The sequence below is a fragment of the Stegostoma tigrinum genome, chromosome 32, assembly GCF_030684315.1.
Source record: "Stegostoma tigrinum isolate sSteTig4 chromosome 32, sSteTig4.hap1, whole genome shotgun sequence".
NCBI lineage: Eukaryota > Metazoa > Chordata > Chondrichthyes > Orectolobiformes > Stegostomatidae > Stegostoma > Stegostoma tigrinum.
In genome coordinates this window covers 2,468,265-2,488,068 of record NC_081385.1, presented here as the reverse complement: position 1 = coordinate 2,488,068, position 19,804 = coordinate 2,468,265, and the positions used below count along the sequence as shown (strand labels likewise).

The 19,804-nt window shown below is 48.8% G+C and overlaps 1 protein-coding gene across 3 annotated transcripts in view; it reads left to right on the top strand.

The window, feature by feature from the left end:
* The first annotated feature begins 872 nt into the window (after nucleotides 1–872).
* The window catches only part of bcl9l (bcl9 like), a 132,326-nt gene continuing 113,394 nt past the window's right edge, over nucleotides 873–19,804 (top strand). For all 3 annotated transcript variants that reach the window (XM_059638967.1, XM_059638966.1, XM_059638964.1), the window contains exon 1: nucleotides 873–1,209. The gene's annotated coding sequence lies outside the window, so the exon portion shown is untranslated. The remainder of the gene's footprint in view (nucleotides 1,210–19,804) is intronic.

Below are 19,804 nucleotides of genomic sequence, written 5' to 3'. Positions count from 1 at the left end.
TGTGTGTGTAGACTGTGTGGAGTGAGTGTGTGGAATGTGTGTGGAGTGAGTGAGTGTGTGGAATGTGTGTGTAGACTGTGTGGAGTGAGTGTGTATAAGGAATGTGTGTGGAGTGTGTAAGGAATGTGTGTGTAGACTGTGTGGAGTGAGTGTGTGGAATGTGTGTGTAGACTGTGTGGAGTGTGTAAGGAATGTGTGTGTAGACTGTGTGGAGTGAGTGAGTGGAATGTGTGTGTAGACTGTGAGGAGTGAGTGTGTATAAGGAATGTGTGTGGAGTGAGTGAGTGTGTGGAATGTGTGTGTAGACTGTGTGGAGTGAGTGTGTATAAGGAATGTGTGTGGAGTGAGTGAGTGTGTGGAATGTGTGTGTAGACTGTGTGGAGTGTGTGTGTATAAGGAATGTGTGTGGAGTGTGTAAGGAATGTGTGTGTAGACTGTGTGGCGTGTGTAAGGAGTGTGTGTAGACTGTGTGGAGTGAGTGTGTATAAGGAATGTGTGTGGAGTGTGTAAGGAATGTGTGTGTAGACTGTATGGAGTGAGTGTGTGGAATGTGTGTGTAGACTGTGAGGAGTGTGTAAGGAATGTGTGTGTAGACTGTGTGGAGTGTGTAAGGAATGTGTGTGGAGTGAGTGAGTGTGTGGAATGTGTGTGTAGACTGTGTGGAGTGTGTAAGGAATGTGTGTGTAGACTGTGTGGAATGTGTGTGTAGACTGTGTGGAGTGTGTAAGGAATGTGTGTGTAGACTGTGTGGAGTGAGTGAGTGGAATGTGGGTGTGAATAGGCTGTGAGTGTGTTGAGCGGGAGTGTTCCTGCAGCGTGTGAGTGCGAGCTGCTCTGTGCCTGTGCTGAGTGTTGGTGCCGCTGGGAGTTGCTGTGGGAGGGAGCGGGGACTCTTATTGTGACACGGCGGCTCCCTCAGCCCCTTCCTCGGGCTCCTCCACACTCGCTGCCGTTTGACAACAAGAGAAGCGGCGGCGCCGCCGAGCAGCGGGATACAAGGAGAGGCCGGGCCCAGGGCTTGGGCTAGGGTCAGGGCCGGGGCTGAGGGATTGTCCTGTGGCCGAGCCGAGCGGAGGGCAGGCGGCAGCAGGATCAGGGACGCCGCCGCCGAGTTGTCCCCGAGCCCGAGGCCCCGGTCATGGGCCACGGGACGAGGAGGAGGCCGAGGCCGCGCTCAGCAGCGACATGAGGCGGGCGGCGGGGACCCAGGTACGTGTGGCCAGGGAACAGGTGAGGGAGGGCGGCGGGACCCCGCGGACATGGCCCTGGGCCAGGGGGCCAAGTGGTAACATTGTATCGGAGAGGGGGTAGGCGGGCGGTAACATTGTATCGGGGGGGGGTGTGGGCCGGGCGGTAACATTGTATCGGAGGGGTTGGGGGGGGGGATAGGCAGGCGGTAACATTGTATCGGGGGAGGGCGGGTGGTAACATTGCGTTGATGGGGGTGTCTCGGGCGGTAACATTGTAATGAGGGGGTAGCCCGGGCGGTAACATTGCATGGTGGTGGGGGTGCGGGGTGTCCAGGCAGTAATATTGTACTGGGGGAGGGGGTACCCAGCAGTAACATTGTATTGGGGGGCGCGGGCGGTAACATTGTATCGGGGTGGGGGGGGTTAGGCAGGTGGTAACATTGTATCTGGGGTGAGCGGTAACATTGTAGCGGGGGTGTCTCGGACGGTAACATTGTAGTGGGGGGGTGTCTCGGGCGGTAACATTGTAACGGGGGGGGAGCCCGGGCGGTAACATTGCATGGTGGGGGGTTGGTGGTGGGGTGTCCATACGGTAACATTGTAGGGGGTACCGGCGGGTGGTAATATTGTACCGGGGAGGGGGTATCCAGCAGTAACATTGTATCGGGGGGATACAGGCAGTAACATTGTATCGGGGGGATACAGGCAGTAACATTGTATCGGGGGGTGTGAGCGGTAACATTGTATCGGGGGGGCCCAGGCGGTAACATTGTATCGGGGGGGCCCAGGCGGTAACATTGTATTGGGGGGCGTGGGCGGTAACATTGTATCGAGGGGCCCGGGCAGTAACATTGTATCGGGGGTGCGGGAGGTAACGTTGTATCGGGGGGGATGCGGCGGTAATGTTGTATCGTGGGGGGGCCCGGGCGGTAACGTTGTATTGGGGGGTGCGTGCGGTAACATTGTATTGAGGGTCCGGGCTGAGCAGTAACGTTGTCTCGGGGAGCCGGGTTTAACCGTGTGGGTTGTCTCACTGGGAGACAGACCTCCCCTCGGTGTAGTTCCCCTCTCATACCGCACCGCCTTTCTCCCCCATCCCCTCACTGTCCCAATCTGCCAATCCCATTCCCTGCCTGATCGTATTTTCCCCATTCAATCAACCGTATTCCCTTGGCCCCCCCCCATTCCCATTGCCGAACCCCCCCATTCTCTTTGCCAACCCCCCCATTCCCTTCACTGACTGCCCATTCTGTTCACCATGTCCCCTTTTCCTTCACGTCCCATGCTCTAACGTCTCCTTTCCACCCACAGAATTCCACTCCCCCCAACTTGCCTTTCCCACTTCCACCTTCTCCTTCCACTCCTATCCTCCTTCCATCCTCCGTCACCCGGTCCAATGTTTGGAAAATTGTTTAGATGCAGTGAGCAGTTAGGAACTCAGATGCACTGCTTTGACAGTCTGCGAGATTCATTACCGGGTTTCCAAAGAGATTTGGATAAGTATCTGAATCCAAAAAAATCCAGTGTTATGGAGATAAAGCTGAATTGGTTTTTGCAGAGAATCAGATTGATATGATGGGCTGAATGGCCTCTGTTATAACTATACCATGTTTCTAATTTCCATGCAGTAAGATTCCACAAACATTAGCGTGATAATGAGCAGAAAGCTGTTTTTGTGACACTGATTGGGGAAGAAATACTGAGAGGATGCAGTGACCTGTTTTACACCCAGATGAGGGGCAGACATGGTCTTGGTTTAACATTTCAGCTGAAAGATCGATCTGCTGTCCTGTTCCGCGTACTTGAGGGTATGGGTTTCTGTCAGTACTGCACAGGCTGTGTTAACCCAGACCATGAGCTCAAATATTGAAGTGGGACTTGAACCTGTGACTTCTGATTTTCCGCAGATAGAATGTGCCCAATGGACTGATGTGCTGAGGAGTGTATCCTTGAGGTATCAGGATTGAGTTGTTTCCCTGGGCCTTGTCAGCCTCAGAACCGAGAGACTTTAGGGGGTGCGGTCATTATGGAGAATTGGAAGGGAGGAGGTAAGCACCCAGTGATACATTGGCACAGAAGGCTCAGAGGTGAGGGTGAGAGTTTGGAGGACCCTGAGGTGATGCGGGTCGGAGTTGGCTTTAGCTTTTGACTGTCAGTTGTCAGAGAAAGGAAGGTTGAGGCAGTGATGGAAAGAAAGACAGATTTGCTTTCACGTCCACAGGGTGCTCACTAGTGCCTTCCAGCTGAGGATGTACCTTCACAAGTATTGATGTCGTTTGTAATTTTAGAAAGTTTGCAGTTCCGTTCCATGCATTGCAGAATGTGTTAGAGTCAGAGACAGCACCAGCTCTGGATCTTATCCCAACAGCAATAACCCAGGAGGTACAATACCTGCACTGCCCACCAGCACCGCAGGCTAAGCTGCCAGAGTGTAGCTGGCCCTCAACCATGTTCTTGAAAATGTTCTCAAAGGTTGAGTTTGGGATTGAGCCCACAAAAATCTGACTCAAGCTTGTTGTATGCCTTGGATAATATCTAGATGTAACATTTGAGTTTGGGATGATGTATGTAAACTGACAGCAAGAATGTATGAACAGTGAATTGGTCAATGTTTTGCTGGAAGTGGTAATGCTGCAGCATGGAGCGCTGTCTGCTTTGGGAGCGCTGTCTGCTTTGGGAGCGCTGTCTGCTTTGGGAGCGCTGTCTGCTTTGGGAGCGCTGTCTGCTTTGGGAGCGCTGTCTGCTTTGGGAGCGCTGTCTGCTTTGGGAGCCTGTAATCACCGCAGCTCTGAACAAGCAGGGCGATAGCAAGGGCTGTTCCATGCTTCTTAGATCTTAAGAAAGATGAACAGAAATATTTTCTAAAGAGCAAAAGACCAGAAGATGTGGAGGATGGAGAGGTTTGGGAGTTCAGGTAAACACATCATTAAAAACCAGGGAACAGGGAGAAAAAGAATGTGAGAAAGCTAATGGCATGTTGTACAGTGGAAATCATTGAGATAAAGACCAAGTTTTCGAAGGTGTACTGCTGCAGTATCAGAACCCTGGCCACATCCAGTCTGGAAAATCCACCTTCAGTTCTGGGGAGTCACACCTCAGGAAAGGAATTTTCAGTTGGGATGAGGTACGTTCGACCCATTGAGACTATCCCACTAATTAGTATAATTCTGACTGGTCTTGATCTTCACTTTCCCACCTGTTCCCATCTCCTTGATTCCCTGAGACAAACATTCTGTTGATCCCAGCCTTAAATATACTTGATGGAGCTTCCATTAATCTCTGGGACAGAGAATTCCAAAGATCCTCAATCCTCTGACTGAAGACATTTCTTGCCCCCCTCAGCCCTAAATAATCGGGCCCTTTATTGGGTGACTGTCCCCCTGTGGTTTAAGATTCCCAGGCAGACAGGACAAACTCTCCACATTTACCCAGTGGGGTCCCTTCAGAATTCCGGGATAATGGGAACTGCAAATGCTGGAGAATCCAAGATAATAAAGTGTGAAGCTGGATGAACGCAAGCTCCTCAGATGCTGCTTGGCCTGCTGTGTTCATCCAGCTTCACACTTTATTGTCCCTTCAGAATCCCGTCTGTTTAGTAGACGCCTCCTCTCATTGTCTGATTTACTCAGCCTCTCATCAAAGCTCATCTCCATCATCCCAGGGATCAATGGAGTGAACCTTCACTGTGCCACCTCCAATACAAATTCATCTTTCCTTCAGTTTGAAGACCAACGCTGCACGTGATATTCTGGGTGTGGTCTCACCAGCGCTCCATAGAGCTGAAAGGTGGATTCTATTCCTGTGATTTATGTTAACAGATGTTTGCTTCCTTAGTGTATCTTGAAACGTACATTCTTTGACACAATTCAGCGGCATCACTGACCCCTCCTGTGTTGGGTTTGGTGCTGTCAGCCCCTGGGTCAGTGTGTCAGAGTCGGTCATGAGCTGGTAAAGTTCCATCACAGGCCTGACATGCCAGCAGGCAGCAGGGTTCCATGTGTCTGCTCACAAATAATGGGATTGCCATCCTCACGGTCCTTGTAGTCTTTTCCAGCTCCACAACCCTCTGAGAGCTCTTTGCTCCTCCAGTTCTGGCCAGTCTTCTGGATTATTTTAATTGCTCCACTATGGGTGACTGTGTTTTCAACTGCCTTGCCCCACTTTCTGGAATTTCCTTGCTAAACCCCTTTACCTTTCTCTCTTCATTTTAGGATATTTGTCTTGTCTTAAAAGCTCCACAAATGGCTTGGTGTCAAATTTCATCTGATAACATTCCTGTAGAGTGCATCAAGACAATTTTTTTTCATGTGAAATTGGAGAGAGACGCTACTGACCAGAATAACTGACTGGAAAAGCAGCTTCAGCCAGTGTGACAGTGCTTGAGTGAGACTCTTTCAATTCCCTCACTGGTCAACGCAAATAACATGAGCATTCTTACAGTAACTGACTGTTTGTAAAGATGGTACATGGTTTTGATCATTGGGATTTAATTGGTAGACTGTGGTTAGGGTAGAATTCTGCATGTGCTTGCTCCTATGCTTGTACTTCCTTACTGTATGAAGTTACCAGAATTAGATTTTGTCCATCCTGTTTCTCCACCACGTTGTACTCACTGCCCTGCATTGTCTCTTGGCCTAGCAATGTTTCGATTTTCAACACGTGCATTCCTTGTTTTCAAATCCATCAGTGGTGCACATCGTCCTGTCTCTGTGACCTTCTGCAAGTGATCTGTGCTTCTCCAATCCTGCTCTCCCCTGCTTGTACTCACTCCATCATCGGCCAGGCCTTCAGCTTCCCGGGACCTGAGGTTGGGAATTCCCTTGTTACCACCTTTCATGCTCTGTAAAACCAACTTCTTTGATCGAGCTTTTGATCAATGGTTGCTAAAAACTCCTTCTTATTTTAGTTTCGCAGTGTTGCTGTCAAATGCTTTGGAAATGTTTTGTTGTGATAATTGTGCCTTACCTGAACTGCTGTATATGTCTTGGTGTCAGTTTTTGTTTATTATGGCTGCAAAGTGGCAACAGTGGAGGTGATATATAAATGCACGTTGTTGAAATTGTGGGATGTGCCCTTGTAATGCACATGGTTTCTGAGACCTTGGCTGAGTGACTCCACAGTACGCAGTAGTGGATCACATATTTTGAGTCTATGGGACTGAAGTCTGGTTCCTTAAGTGACGCTGAGATTAGCTCCCCTCAACCTGTCAAATAATCAGTGGTAATTGTGACCAATGCAGTCGTCTACAGAGACAATGGGAACTGCAGATGCTGGAGAATCCGAGATAACAAAGTGTGGAGCTGGATGAACACAGCAGGCCAAGCAGCATCTCAGGAGCACAAAAGCTGACGTTTCGGGCCTAGACCCTTCATCAGAAAAGGGGGAAGGAGAGAGACTTCTGAAATAAATAGGGAGAGAGGGGGAGGCAGATCGAAGATGGATTCCAGAGGGAGGAGAGTAACTTCTTCATCTACAGTTTGTCTTATGGTGTAAACAGTCTCCGGGTCTTTGTGGCCTTATCCAGTTCCTGATGCTGCATTTCCCTCAATACAGGGACATTGTACATAAAGCCACCATACCTATTCTAGATCTTGTCTCACTGGCACCTGTGATAGTTTTAGCAAGATCCCTATTTTTATATTAAATTCTCTTTGAAAAAAGGACAGCATTACATTTGCCTTCCTTATGAACTGCTAAACTTTTGCCATTCATGTGCAAAGACCCCCAGGTTTCTAAGTGCTGCAGACTTTCTGCAGTCCCTCCAAAGTAAGTAACATTCAGCTCCTCTATTCTTCCTGCCAATGTGCAAAACCTCTCATTTTCGCATATTGTAGTCCATCTGCCAAGTTTTATCCCTCTGCAGATGCTTTGTCTCTTATAATGAGAAACAGGGGAAGTTATGATGAGGAACAAGGAAGAATACCAAGTAATGACATATTTTGGTTCTGTCTTCCCCCACGTTGACCCAAATAATGCTCTGACAATGTTGGGGAACACAGGGTTTCATGAGAGGGAGTAACTGAAGGAAATCTGTACTAGTAGGGAAATGGTATTAGAGAAATTGATGAGATAAAGGCTGATAAATACCCAAAGCTTGAAGATCTACATCCTAGCCTACTTAAGGAAGTGATCATAGAAACCATGAATACATTGGTGGAAATCTTCCAGTGTTCTACAGATGTTGGTGTGGGTTTAAGGGTAGCTAACGTAACCCCAGTATTTTACAATAAGAAATAGAGAATTAAGCCCGATTAGCCTAATGGCTATAGTGGAGAAAATGCTCAAGTCTATTATAAAACATTTTAATAACAGCACTTGACAGGACTGGGCAGAGTCAACATGGATTTCTGAAAGGGAAATCATGCTTGATAAATCTACTGGCATGTTTCGAGGATGTAACTAGTGGAGTCGATAAGGTGGAACCAATGAATGGTTTGTTTGGATGTTCAGAAGAGTTGATAAGGTCCCACGTAAGAGATTAACGTGTGAAATTAAACCACATGTGATTGGAGGAAGTATACTGACATGGATGGAGAGCTGGTTGGCGGACAGGAAACAGTCAAATTAAATAGGTCATCAGGTCATTTTTGAGTGGCAGCCAGTGAGTAGTGGGTTGGCACAGGGAGCAGTGCTTAGACCCTAGCTATTGTAGTATATATATTTAAAAAACTGATTTAGATGAAGAAACTAAAGGTAATATTTCCAGATTTGCAAGCCACACAAAGCTGGGTGGGAAGATGAAGTGTGAGGAGGGTGCAGAGATACTTCAGCAGGATTTCGACAAGTTGAGTCAGTGGGCAGATGCATGGCTAATGCAGTACATACGAATAAATGTGAGGTTACAAAGTGTGGAACTGGTTGAACACATCCACTTTGGTAGCAAAATCAGGAAGGCAGACTATTATCTGAATCCCGATACATTGAGAAAGAGGGAGTACAACTTGCAATGTGTCCTTGAAGGTCAGCATGCAGGTGCAACAGACAGTGAAGAAAGCAAATGGTATGTGGCCTTTACAGCAAGAGGACTCGAGTACAGGGCCCTGCTGTGACCACACCTGGAGTATTGTGTGTAGTTAGGGTCCCCTTATCTGAGGAAGGCTGATCTGGCTGTCGAAGGAGTGCAGTAAAGGTTGGTTCCAGGGATGGAAGAATTGCTGAATGAAGAGAGACTGGATTGGTTAGAACTATATTCACTAGGACTTAGAAGAATGAGGGGGAATACGCAGAAATCTATAATTTTCTAACAGAACTAGTCAGTATAAATGCAAAAAGGATGTTCCCAGAGACAGGAGAGTCCAGAACCAAGGGTCACAGTCTAATAATACAGGGTGGGCTATTTAAAACTGACGTGAGAAGCTTCTGTGCCCAGAGAGTGGGGCATCTGTGGAATTCACTGCCACAGAAAGTGGTTGAGGCTGAAACATTGAATGTTTTCAAGAAGGAGTTAGATATAATTCTTGGGTCTAAAGGGATCAAAGGGTGTTGGGAGCAAGTGGGAACAGGGGACTGGATGATCATATTGAATGGCAGAAAAAGCACAAAGGGCCAGTTGCCCTACACGACTAGTTTCTATGTCTCTGTTGTACTACTCTGTACACTTGCTTTCCCACCTACTTTTATGTCATTTGTAAACTTGGCTTTGGTACATGCACTTCCAACATTTATCTAAAGTGTAAAACATGAGGCCCCCAGCACCGACCCCTGTGGCACACCATTTGTTAGAACGTGCCAATAAGCAAAACACCCATTTCCGACTGCTCACCATTTCCTGCTACTTTGCTAATCTTCAAGCATGTCAGTATGCTAACTGTTACACCCTGAGCCTTTGTTTCCTGTAATACTCTTTGATGTGACACCTTATCAAACACCTTCTGGAAATCCAAGTACAGTATAGTTACCAGTTTGCCTTAATCCACAGAATGCTACTGCCTCAAAGAACTCCAATGAATTAGTTAAACAAGGTACCCCTTTCACAAAACCATGTTGACTTTGCCTGATTGTATTGCTGTAACGTATGTAATAATAACTTGCAAAATTTTTCCTCTGATAGCTAGTAAATTAACTTGTAGATTCCTACTATTCAATCTCCCTCCCTTTTTGAATAAATAAGTAACATTCACTAATTTTCATCCAGTGAAATTTCTCAGAATGTAGGGAATTTTGGAAAATTGAAACCAATACGTCAACTAATTCACCAGCCGCTTCTTTCAAGACCCTAAGATGAAGTCCAGCAGGATCCTGGGATTTGTCAATCTGCTTCCCCAACAATTTATTTGCTCAATTTCTGAAATTTTCTTGAGTTTCTCTCTCCCTTCCATTTCCTGATTGACAACTATTTAGGGGATGTTACTTGTATCCTTTATAGTGAAGGCCAATGCAAAGTACCTTTTCAATTAATCAATTCTTTACTTTTCTGTTATTAATTTCCCAGACTCACTCTGAATGAAATCAACTCTTTACAATCTTTTTGTATTTCCAGCTAGTTTTCTCTCATAAAAATTGAAAGAACTGCAAATGCTGTAAATCAGAAACAAAAACAGAAGTTGCTGGAATCGCTCAGCAGGTCTGGCAGCATCCGTGGAGAGAAATCAGAGTTGATGTTCCAAGGGTAAACAGTGTAAACAGAATAATGAGGAAGGGCCACTCAACCCAAAATGTTAACCCCGCTTTCTGTGCACAGATGCTGCCAGAACGACTGAGATTTTCCAGCAATTTCAGCTTTCTTTCATACTGTTTTCCCTGTTTAATAATCTTTTCCGCAATCCTTCCTACTTTTATACAGTTTTCTGGCCAATCTTTGTGCAGGACAGTTTGGAGTGATAATGCCACAACTAGCAAACCAAAACCCAGGCTGACGTTCTGGGAGAAAGGATTCAAATCCCACAATGGCTGATGGTGAAAATTGAATTCAATTTAAAAAATTCTACCCAAAGCTTACTTAGATTAATGGACTGTTGATTCTGGATGTGAGTTTGCTCGCTGAGCTGGAAGGTTAGTTTTCAGACATTTCGTCACCATTCTAGGTAACATCATCAGTGAGCCTCCGGTGAAGCGCTGGTGTTATGTCCCGCTTTCTATTTATCTGGTTAGGTTTCCTTGGGATGGTGATGTCATTTCCTGCATTGGTGATGTCATTTCCTGTTCTTTTTCTCAGAGGATGGTAGATTGGCTCCAAATCAATGTGTTTGTTGATGGAGTTCCTGTTGGAATGCCATGCTTCTAGGAATTCTTGCGCGTGTCTCTGTTTGGCTTGTTCCAGGATGGGTGTGTTGTCCCAATCAAAGTGGTGTCCTTCCTCATCTGTATATTGTCATAAAAACCCTTCTGAAGGAATTTTTCCAACCTTACCTGGTCTGGTCTACAAACTCTCAGCGACGTGGTTGGCTTTTGACTGCCCTCTGTAATGGTCTCCAGCCCACACAGTTCAATTAGGATGGCAAAAATTGTTGGCCTATCCAGAGAAAACCATGCCCATGAACAAATAGAATGAAATTATATATGTTTTCTTTGTTTGGTACTATCTTTAGTCTTTTTTAGTTAACCATGAATGGAGGATTCACCCCTTGAAATATATCGATTTTCTGTGTTCTGAAATATCCCTCAAATATCTGCCCCCGTATCTCCCGACCTATTCTTTAATCTAATTTGTCAGTCCACTTTGGCTGGTTCTGCTTTGTCCTTGTAAAGCCCCCCATTTACGTTTAAAAGACTCATCTCGGACCCACTCCCCTCTCCCTCAAGTTGAATATAAAATTCAGTCATATCTTGCTCACTGTTACTTAGAGGTGCCTTCACAATGAGGTCACTAAATAACCCTACCCCATTGCACAATACCAGATTTAGTATCGCCTGTTTCCCTGATTTGTTTCAGAATGTGCTGTTTCTAAGACGCTATTCCACATGCATTCTATGAACTCTTTGTGTCGGCAACCTTTGCCCATTTTTTCACTCATTGATAACATTGATGCTCATGTGGGCTACAACATCGATACAGGCAGGCCACAGCACGGCACATTCGCTGGTTAGCTTCATCCTTAACAGACTGTCCCATCAAGATAAAACAGTGTAGTTGTGTCAGACTAACCTGTTAGACTATGTCAGGGGGCCCCTGTTTTCTCTGTCTCTGTGCCAATTTGTTCATCTCTGCCAGTGTTTCTGTTTGTGCTTTTCTGTGTATCTGTGGGTCCCTGTGTGTTTTACTTGATTCAGTGACACGTAGACAGAGTGTTTTTCTACATCTGTCTCTCTGTTTTCCCTTTCCCTGTCTGGCTTTCTTTTTCTCTCTGTCTTCCCCACACCATCCCAGTGCGCCCCCCCCCCCCCCCCCCCCCCAAACCATATAAGTATGGGCCTCCAGGACAGAATCAGCATTCAGTGGATTCCTGGTGAGAGGGTGGGGTAAGGGAGCCGTTTGACCTTTGCAAGCTTTGGCACAAGGATAAAGTTACTGCAGACTTGAGTCAGCATAAAAAATTCCGTGAGAGTGAAGGAACATTGTAAAAATGAATACTTCAAGCTCCCAATTTATTTACCAGATTGTAGATCTTATAATTTTCAGGTGTTGTATGTCTGAATGACATTCTGATTGAGATCTTTTCCCAGACTACTGTCCTGGGCTCTCCCTGAGGTTTGCTCCCGAGTAATGTGACTCAGCTCTAAGTGGCTGTGATAGTGGGTGTATCAGTGGGCTATTTAACTGTGGGGGCTTCACATACCCTGTTCCCTGAAGGGGTCAGCAGAGTTGCATTGCCTGAGGGTACTGAGGCCCGTTGGTCTCTGCTGAGTTAACTGATTTCTGCCGGGGAGGTGGCCGTTAGTCAGAAACTCTGATTCTGATCACTTCATGCATACTTGTAGTTAGAACTGAAATGTGGGATCGGGGAAGATGGTGGACATTGTTCACCTGATCCAGCTGTAGGTGGAAGAAGGCAGCAACTGGCACTTTGTTCTGTAACTCACATGTTTTTGTGAAAATGTCTGAATGAAGCATGAAAGCAGTTGACCCTGGAGCTGAACCTGTGGGAGTCTGCCTGTGCCCGGAGTGGGAGAGAACCTTTTCAGCTGACACTTCAGCCTGGATTACAACCTCCTGTGTCCCCAGACAGACAACCTTCTCCCAGGGTAGGACAGGACAGGGGTCCAGAGAGGAGTCACTCCCTGGTCCTCGAAATCCAGTCTCTTGGAATCTTGTGGCTGAGGTCATAAAGGGGAGAAATTCCTGTGCAGGGGAAACAGTCAGCAGCGAGAGGGAGGAGGGAGGAGGGCAAGGTGTGGGGGAAGAGAGAGGGAGAGACACAGAGAGAGAAGGAGATGAGGTGGAGGGGAGAGAGAGAGAGAGGCAGCGGGGAGCGTGGCAGGGAAGATGGAGAGGGGGGAGAGAGGGGTTGAGGGGGAGTGAGAGAGACATGAGGGAGAGAGAGAGGGGGTAGGGGGTTAGAGAGAGGAGGGGACAGAGGGAGAGGGGGTGTGAGGGGGTTGGGACAGGTGGGGAGGGGAGAGAGAGGGGGTGGGAGAGAGGGGGGAGTGGGATGGAGAAGGGGAGTGGGGGGAGAGAGAGGGGGATTGGGAGGGGGTGAGGGAGATGGGGAGTGGGAGAAGGGGTGGGAGGGAGCATGGGAGGGGGAGTGGGAGGAGGGGGAGTGGGAAGAGAGGTGGGGGGAGAGAGAGGGGAAGGGGAGAGGGGGGGAATAGAGAGAGGTGGGGGAGAGGGGGAGAGGGGGTGACAGGGATAGAGAGGTGGGGAGGGGGAGGAGAGAGAGGGATAGAGAGAGAGGGGGAGAAGAGAGAGGCGGGGGGAGAAGAGAGGGAGGGAGAGAGTGAGGGGGAGAAGAGGGAGAGAGAGGGGGGAGAAAAGAGAGGGGTGGAGAGAGAGGGGGGATAGAGGGGGAGGAGAGAGAGAGAGACGGGGAGGAGAGAGAGAGGGGGAGAAGAGAGAGGGGGAGGAGAGAGAGAGAGGGAGGAGAGAGAGGGGGGATAGAGGGGGAGGAGAAGAGGGGGAGGAGAGAGAGGGGGGGAGGAGAGAGGGGGGGGAGGAGAGAGAGAGGGGGGGAGGAGAGGGAGGGGGGGAGAAAAGAGAGGGGGATAGAGAGAGAGAGGGGGAGGGGAGAGAGGGGGAGGGAGAGAGGGGGGGAGGAGAGAGAGGGATAGAGAGAGGGGGGGAGGGGAGAGAGGGATAGAGAGAGGGGGGAGGGAGGGAGGAGAGAGAGGGGGGTGGAGAGACAGGGGGATGGGGGGATAGAGGGAGGATAGAGGGAGGAGGGGGGGGATGGGGGGATAGAGGGAGGAGAGAGGGAGATAGAGAGAGAGGGGGATGGGGGGGAGGAGAGAGAGTGGGGGAGGAGAGAGGAGGAGAGAGAGAGGGGGGAGGAGAGAGAGAGGGGGAGAAGAGAGAGTGGGGATAGAGGGGGAGGAGAGAGAGAGGGGGAGGAGAGAGAAGGGGGATAGAGAGAGAGGGGGGAGGAGAGAGAGGGGGGGAGGAGAGAGAGGGGGGGATAGAGAGAGAGGGGGGAGGAGAGAGAGTGAGGGAGGGGGGGGAGGGAGAGAGGGGGAGGAGAGAGAGGGGGGAGGAGGGGGGGATAGAGAGAGGGGGAGGGGAGGAGAGAGAGGTGGGGGCTAGAGAGAGGGGGAGGAGAGACCGGGGGGATAGAGAGAGGGGGGGAGGAGAGGGGCGGCTAGAGAGAGGGGGAGGAGAGACAGGGGGGGATAAAGAGGGGGGGAGAGACAGAGCGGGGGATAGAGGGGGGGGAGGGAGAGGGGGAGGAGAGAGGGGGGATAGAGAGAGGGGGAGGAGAGACAGAGCGGGGGATAGAAAGGGGGGGGTTTGGAGAGAGAGAGTGGGGATAGAGAGAGAGGGGGGGAGGGAGAGAGGGGGGGAGAGACAGAGCGGGGGATAGAGAGAGGGGGAGGAGAGAGAGAGGGATAGAGGAGGAGGAGAGAAGAGAGAGGGATGAGGGGGGAGGAGAGAAGAGAGAGGGATAGAGGAGGAGGAAAGAGAGAGGGGGGAGGAGAGAGAGAGAGGGATAGAGGAGGAGGAGGAGAGAGAGGGATAGAGAGAGGGGGAGGAGAGAGAGGGATAGTGGAGGAGGAGAGAGAGAGAGGGATAGAGGAGGAGGAGAGAGAGGGATAGAGGGGGAGGAGAGACAGAGAGGGGGATAGAGAGAGGGGGAGGAGAGACAGGGGGGGGTAGAAAGAGGGGGGGAGGGAGAGAGGGGGGGAGGAGAGACAGGGGGGAGGAGAGAGACGGGGGAGGAGAGAGAGTGGGGATAGAGAGAGAGGGGGGAGGGAGAGAGGGGGTGGAGAGAGAGGGGGGGAGAGACAGAGCGGGGGATAGAGAGAGGGGGGCGAGAGACAGAGGGGGGGATAGAGAGAGGGGGGAATGGAGGGGGGGGTGGAGAGAGAGGGGGGGAGAGACAGAGCGGGGGATAGAGAGAGGGGGGGCGAGAGACAGAGGGGGGTTATGGAGAGGGGGAGGAGAGAGATGAGGGGATAGAGAGAGGGGGAGGAGAGAGAGAGAGGGGGAGGAGAGAGAGAGGGATAGAGGAGGAGGAGAGAAGAGAGAGGGATAGAGTGAGGGATAGAGAAGAGAGAGGGATAGAGTGAGGGATAGAGAGAGGGGGAGGAGAGAGAGAGGGATAGAGGAGGAGGAGGAGAGAGAGAGGGATAGGGGGGAGGGGAGAGAGAGGGATAGAGAGGGGGGGAGGAGAGAGAGGCGGGGGGAGGAGAGAGAGAGGGGGGAGGAGAGAGAGAGAGGGGGAGGAGAGATGGAGGAGAGAGAGGGATAGTGAGAGGGGGAGAGGGGGAGGGCAGAGAGTGAGTGAGAGAGGGATGGGGGGAGAGAGAGAAGGAGATAGAGAGAGGGGGAGGAGAGAGAGATAGAGAGGGGGTGAGGAGAGTGTGAGAGAGAGGGATAGAGAGAGGGGGGAGAGAGAGAGCGATGGGGGGCAGTAGAGAGTTGGGGGAGAGAGGAAGGGAGATAAAGAGAGGGTAGAAATGTGGGAGAGAGTGGGGATGGGGGGGACGAGAGGCAGGTAAGGGGATAGAGTGAAAGAATGGGGGAGGAGGAAGGAGAGAGGGAGACAGGGAGGGGGAGGGAGAGAGAGAGAGAGAGGGGGGAGAGAAGTGGGGGCAGGGGTAGTGGGAGAGGGGAGGGAGAGAGAGGGGAGGGGGATAGAGAGAGAGATGGGGAGGTGGGAGAGAGAGAGATGGGGGGAGAGAGAAGGGGTTGAGAGAGAGACAGAAAGTGAGTGGCACGATGGGGGAGAAGAGAGGGGGGTGGGGAGCGAGACAGACAGACAGACAGACAGTGGGGTGGAGAGCGAGAGAGAGAGAGAGAAGGAAGTGAGAGAGAGAGAGAAAGGGAGTGGCAGGAGAGAGGAGGGGAAGAGAGCGGGGTTGGGGAGCGAGAGAGATTGACAGACGGACAGTGGGGGTGGAGAGCGAGAGCGGGGAGAGCAAGACAGACAAGTGGGGGTGAGAGCGAGAGAGAGAGAGAAAGAAGGGAGTGAGAGAGAGAAAGGTAGTGGTGTGGGGGTGAGGGGAAGAAGAGAGAGAGGGAGTGGGGAGCGAGAGAGACAGACAGACAGACAGTGGGGGGGAGAGCGAGGCGGGGGGAGAGAGAGAGAGAAGCTACAAGCTTTGGAGTGGGGCTGCATCTGCTGCAACTTCAGTTGTGACGAGGAGCAAGAATCCTGGGGTTGGGTTCCTTGTGGGATTCTTACTTCCTCTGCTTTTTCTGATCAGAGACAGGGATTCCTGGGACTGCAGCTCCCTTTTGGGAATTGCAGTCAATTTTGAGAAAGACTTCCATAAAATACAAGATATTAACAAACTTACAGCTTGGATGTATAAGTGGCAAATGAACTTAGGTGCTGTTAGGTAAAAGGAGAATATTCTGGTTAATTGTGCGGAACACGCGATATAAATGCCTCTCCTCTCTGAATATGGCACCCTTGGATGATAGTATTGTGACCCCTGACCAGCCTGGGGCTGGAGTCACAGTCACCCCCCCCCGCCGATACCAAATATTGCCGTGATCAGTGTGTCGTTGGCAGTGGCGAGGAGTGGTGATGGGGGAAGTGATTTAGTTGACACTAACCTCGATTCACACTTTCTCTCAATCCGTGTGGCTTGATGGGAACAATTCGGGGAACACGAGTGAATGGGCAGCTCACCAGTCACCACCTATAATTGACCAAACAGTGCAGAGTCCTGGTGAATTGTGGATGTTTTTCCAGATCAGCAGATCGTGGACACAGGTCCTCCCCAGGGTGGGGTTTTGAGATCATTATGCTTTTTTGACCATAACATGGATGCAATTTGAGTTTGTAGATGACCCAAACTCTCAACTATTCTTAGGAATAGAGTGCCCGGGGTGTGGACGTGTGCAAGTCTATGAAGATGGCAGAACAAATCTCGATAACAAGCTGTAGAGCTGGACGAACACAGCAGGCCAAGCAGCATCAGAGGAGCAGGAAAGCTGACGTTTCTGGCCTAGACCCTTGCGAAAAGTCAGCCTTCCTGCTCCTCTGATACTGCTTGGCCTGCTGTGGTCATCCAGCTCCACACCTTGTTATCTCAGCGTCTCAAGCATCGGCAGTGCCTACTATCTTAGAACAAGTTGAGAAGCCTTTCCTTTAAATGGCATCCTTGGTTTTCTGAATAGAGATCAAAAAGAAGGAAAGTATGCAAAAACTTTCTAACATTCTCATTAGGCCTGAGGTATTTTGGTTAGTTTGGGTTTCAGGGTTTTTGGAAGGGAGTTGAGGTCTTGAACAGGATGCAGAGGAGACTTACTGAGATGGGGTTTCAGTGAATGTGGAGAAAATAGAGAAGCTGCGTTTGGTTGTCTTAGAGCAGAAATGGTGGGGAAATTTAAGAATTATTCAGATTGTGCATGGAGCAGACTTGTGCTGCCTGAGAGGGGAGGCAGAGCAGGTTCATCCATAAGTTTCAAAAGGATATCAGATAAGTACCCAATGGGGAAACTGGTGAAAGAGCATGAGCGGGATTGGTATGGGCTCAATGGGTCGAATGGCCTCTGTGTATGCTGTATCATTCTATGATGCAACTTTTAGTAACTTCACTGACTGATGCCTCTACAAGAACCTTTGATCCTGACTCTGATTAAACAGGCAGAGGTGAATTCAAAAAACAATATGTTTTTCTGTCATGGTTTCAGAGTAAAATTGTAGCTTAATCTTGACAATTTTTAATATTTTGTTTAAAATAATGGACGTTTCTGATATAAATATTTCCTCTGGGGCTGCCCAATACAAGGGAACATAACCTTAAACGCAGAGCCAGGCTGTCGGAGTGAAATCTCCACACAACATGGAATTGGGAAATCTACAACCGTCTACCCATGTGGATGTTGGGGGGGGGTTCAATTAGAAATCCTATAAATGAGCTCATTAGATTTGTATTAAATGAGAGGAGTAAGGGATATATAGTAAGGATTCTTTGTAGTAATCTTCCAAGAATCTTCAGATTCTGGAAAAATTGCAGAGGATTTGAAAGCTGCTAATGTAACACCCTCAATCAAAAAGGGAGAGAGTCAAAAACCAGGTAAGAATAGGCCGAGAAGCTTCACATTTGTCATTGAGAAAATGTCAGGGTCTATTATAGAGGGATGGAATAGAGCATTTGGAAATATATCATAATATCAAGCAGAGCCAGTGAAGCCCCCTGATTACAAGTAGGAAGGATAAAGGAGAAATAGATTGGGATTTGTAAAAGGCATTTGGGAAGGTACCATACATAGTAGGGCTATTTCAGAAGGCAGGGTGTTTGTGTAGTACATTAGCATGGATGGACGATTGTCTAACTAATAGACAGTTGGGATAAAGGGGGGTGTTTTACTGATGCTAACCTGGAACTTGTGGAGTGCCACTGGGATCAGTGCTGGGGCCTCAATTATTTACTATGCCAGTAACATGTTTCCAAAAGCTGTAGATTCTGGAATAGCTCCAGCAGATTGGGAAGCCAGCAAATGTCACCCCACTTATTCAGAGAGTGAGCGTGTTCATGGAGCTAGAGACCTTTAAGCCTTATGTCAGTATTGTGGGTAATGCTAGGATTGACTTTAAAGGTGGACTAAATCAGCACCTAGTTGATGGTGATCTGATTGGGCAGAGTCACAGAAAGTGGGAAATTGTGATGTACATAGTGTACTTAAATTTTCAGAAGGCTTTTGATGGAGATCCCGACAGGAGGCTGCTTTGAAAGATTGAAGCATTGGAGTTAATGTATTGGCTTGGATTACTGATTGGTTAACAGACAGGAAACAGTAGGAATAAGAGGGCCATTCTCACAGAGCCAGGCTGTGACAAGTGGGGTACTGCAAGGTTCAGTACATGGGCTTCAGCTAATCACAATATAGATCAGAGGTGGGGACCAAATGTCTTATTTCCAAATGTGTGAGTAATACATAACTTAAGTGTGAATGCATATTGTGAGGAGATGTAAAGCAGCTTCAGGAGGATTTGGACAGACCTAGTGAATGGGCAAGAACACGGCAGATGGGATATGATGTAGAAAAATGTGAGGTTATTCACTTTGAAATGAGAAATGGGTGTTCTGAATATTTATTAAATGGTGAGAGGTTGGAAAGTGTAAATGCTCCAGACGGACCGATGCGTTCTGGTCACTAAGTCACTGAAGGTGAACACATAGGTGCAGCAAGCTGTTTAGGAAGTAAATGGAATGTTAACCTTTATCACAGGAGGGTTTGGGTACAGGAGGAGTGAAGTCTTGCTTCAGTTGTATAGGAGCTGGGTTAGACCGCACTCGGAGCACAGGTTACAGTTCTATGAAAAATATTATTGTCATAGAAGGAATGTAATGAAGGTTCACCGGATTGTTCCCGGGACGGTGCGACTGTGTTATGAAGAAAGACTGGGCAGACTGGGCAAACTGGGCCTGCTGCCGATAGAATTTCCAAGAATGGGAGCTGATCTCATTGGAACTTAAGGGATAAACAGGGTAGATGCAGGTTAGATATTTCCCCTGGTTGGGGAGTCCTGAACTTAAAAACAGAGTCTTCAACAGGGGTGGGAGTGTGTGGCACTGAGGTCCTAAATGAGAAATTACTTTGCTCAGATGGTTGTGAACCTCTGGGCTGTGTAGGAGCTCTGCCTCTGATTTGGGTAGATTGATATATTTCTGATCATCAGTAGTTAAGGGGATGAGGTTAGTAAAAGGAATTGAAGTGTTTGATCAGCCACGATTGTATTAAATGGTGGGGCAGGCTCGATGGGCTGAATAGCCTACTCCTAATCCTGTGTCCCTATATAGCCATGATCTGGAGTGTGTTGCCTGAAAGGCTGATGGAAGCGGATTTAATAATCATTTCCAAAATTGGATAAATATGTGAAGAGGAAAAACCTTTCGAAGGAAATGGGAAAAATGCCAGGGAGTGGGTCTAATTGGTTTCTCTACCAAAGAAGCACGAACAGCTGCAATGGCTTGAATGGCCTCCTGTGTGAGACTGTTGTGGAGTATTGCTGACTCTCCAGCAGAGTCAGAGTTAAGATCTGTTGGTGACTGTTCCCCATTATGGAGAAGGTGCTTCCTCTCCTCAGCCATTGGCTTCCTTTTAAGATTGAGCATCCAGGGAC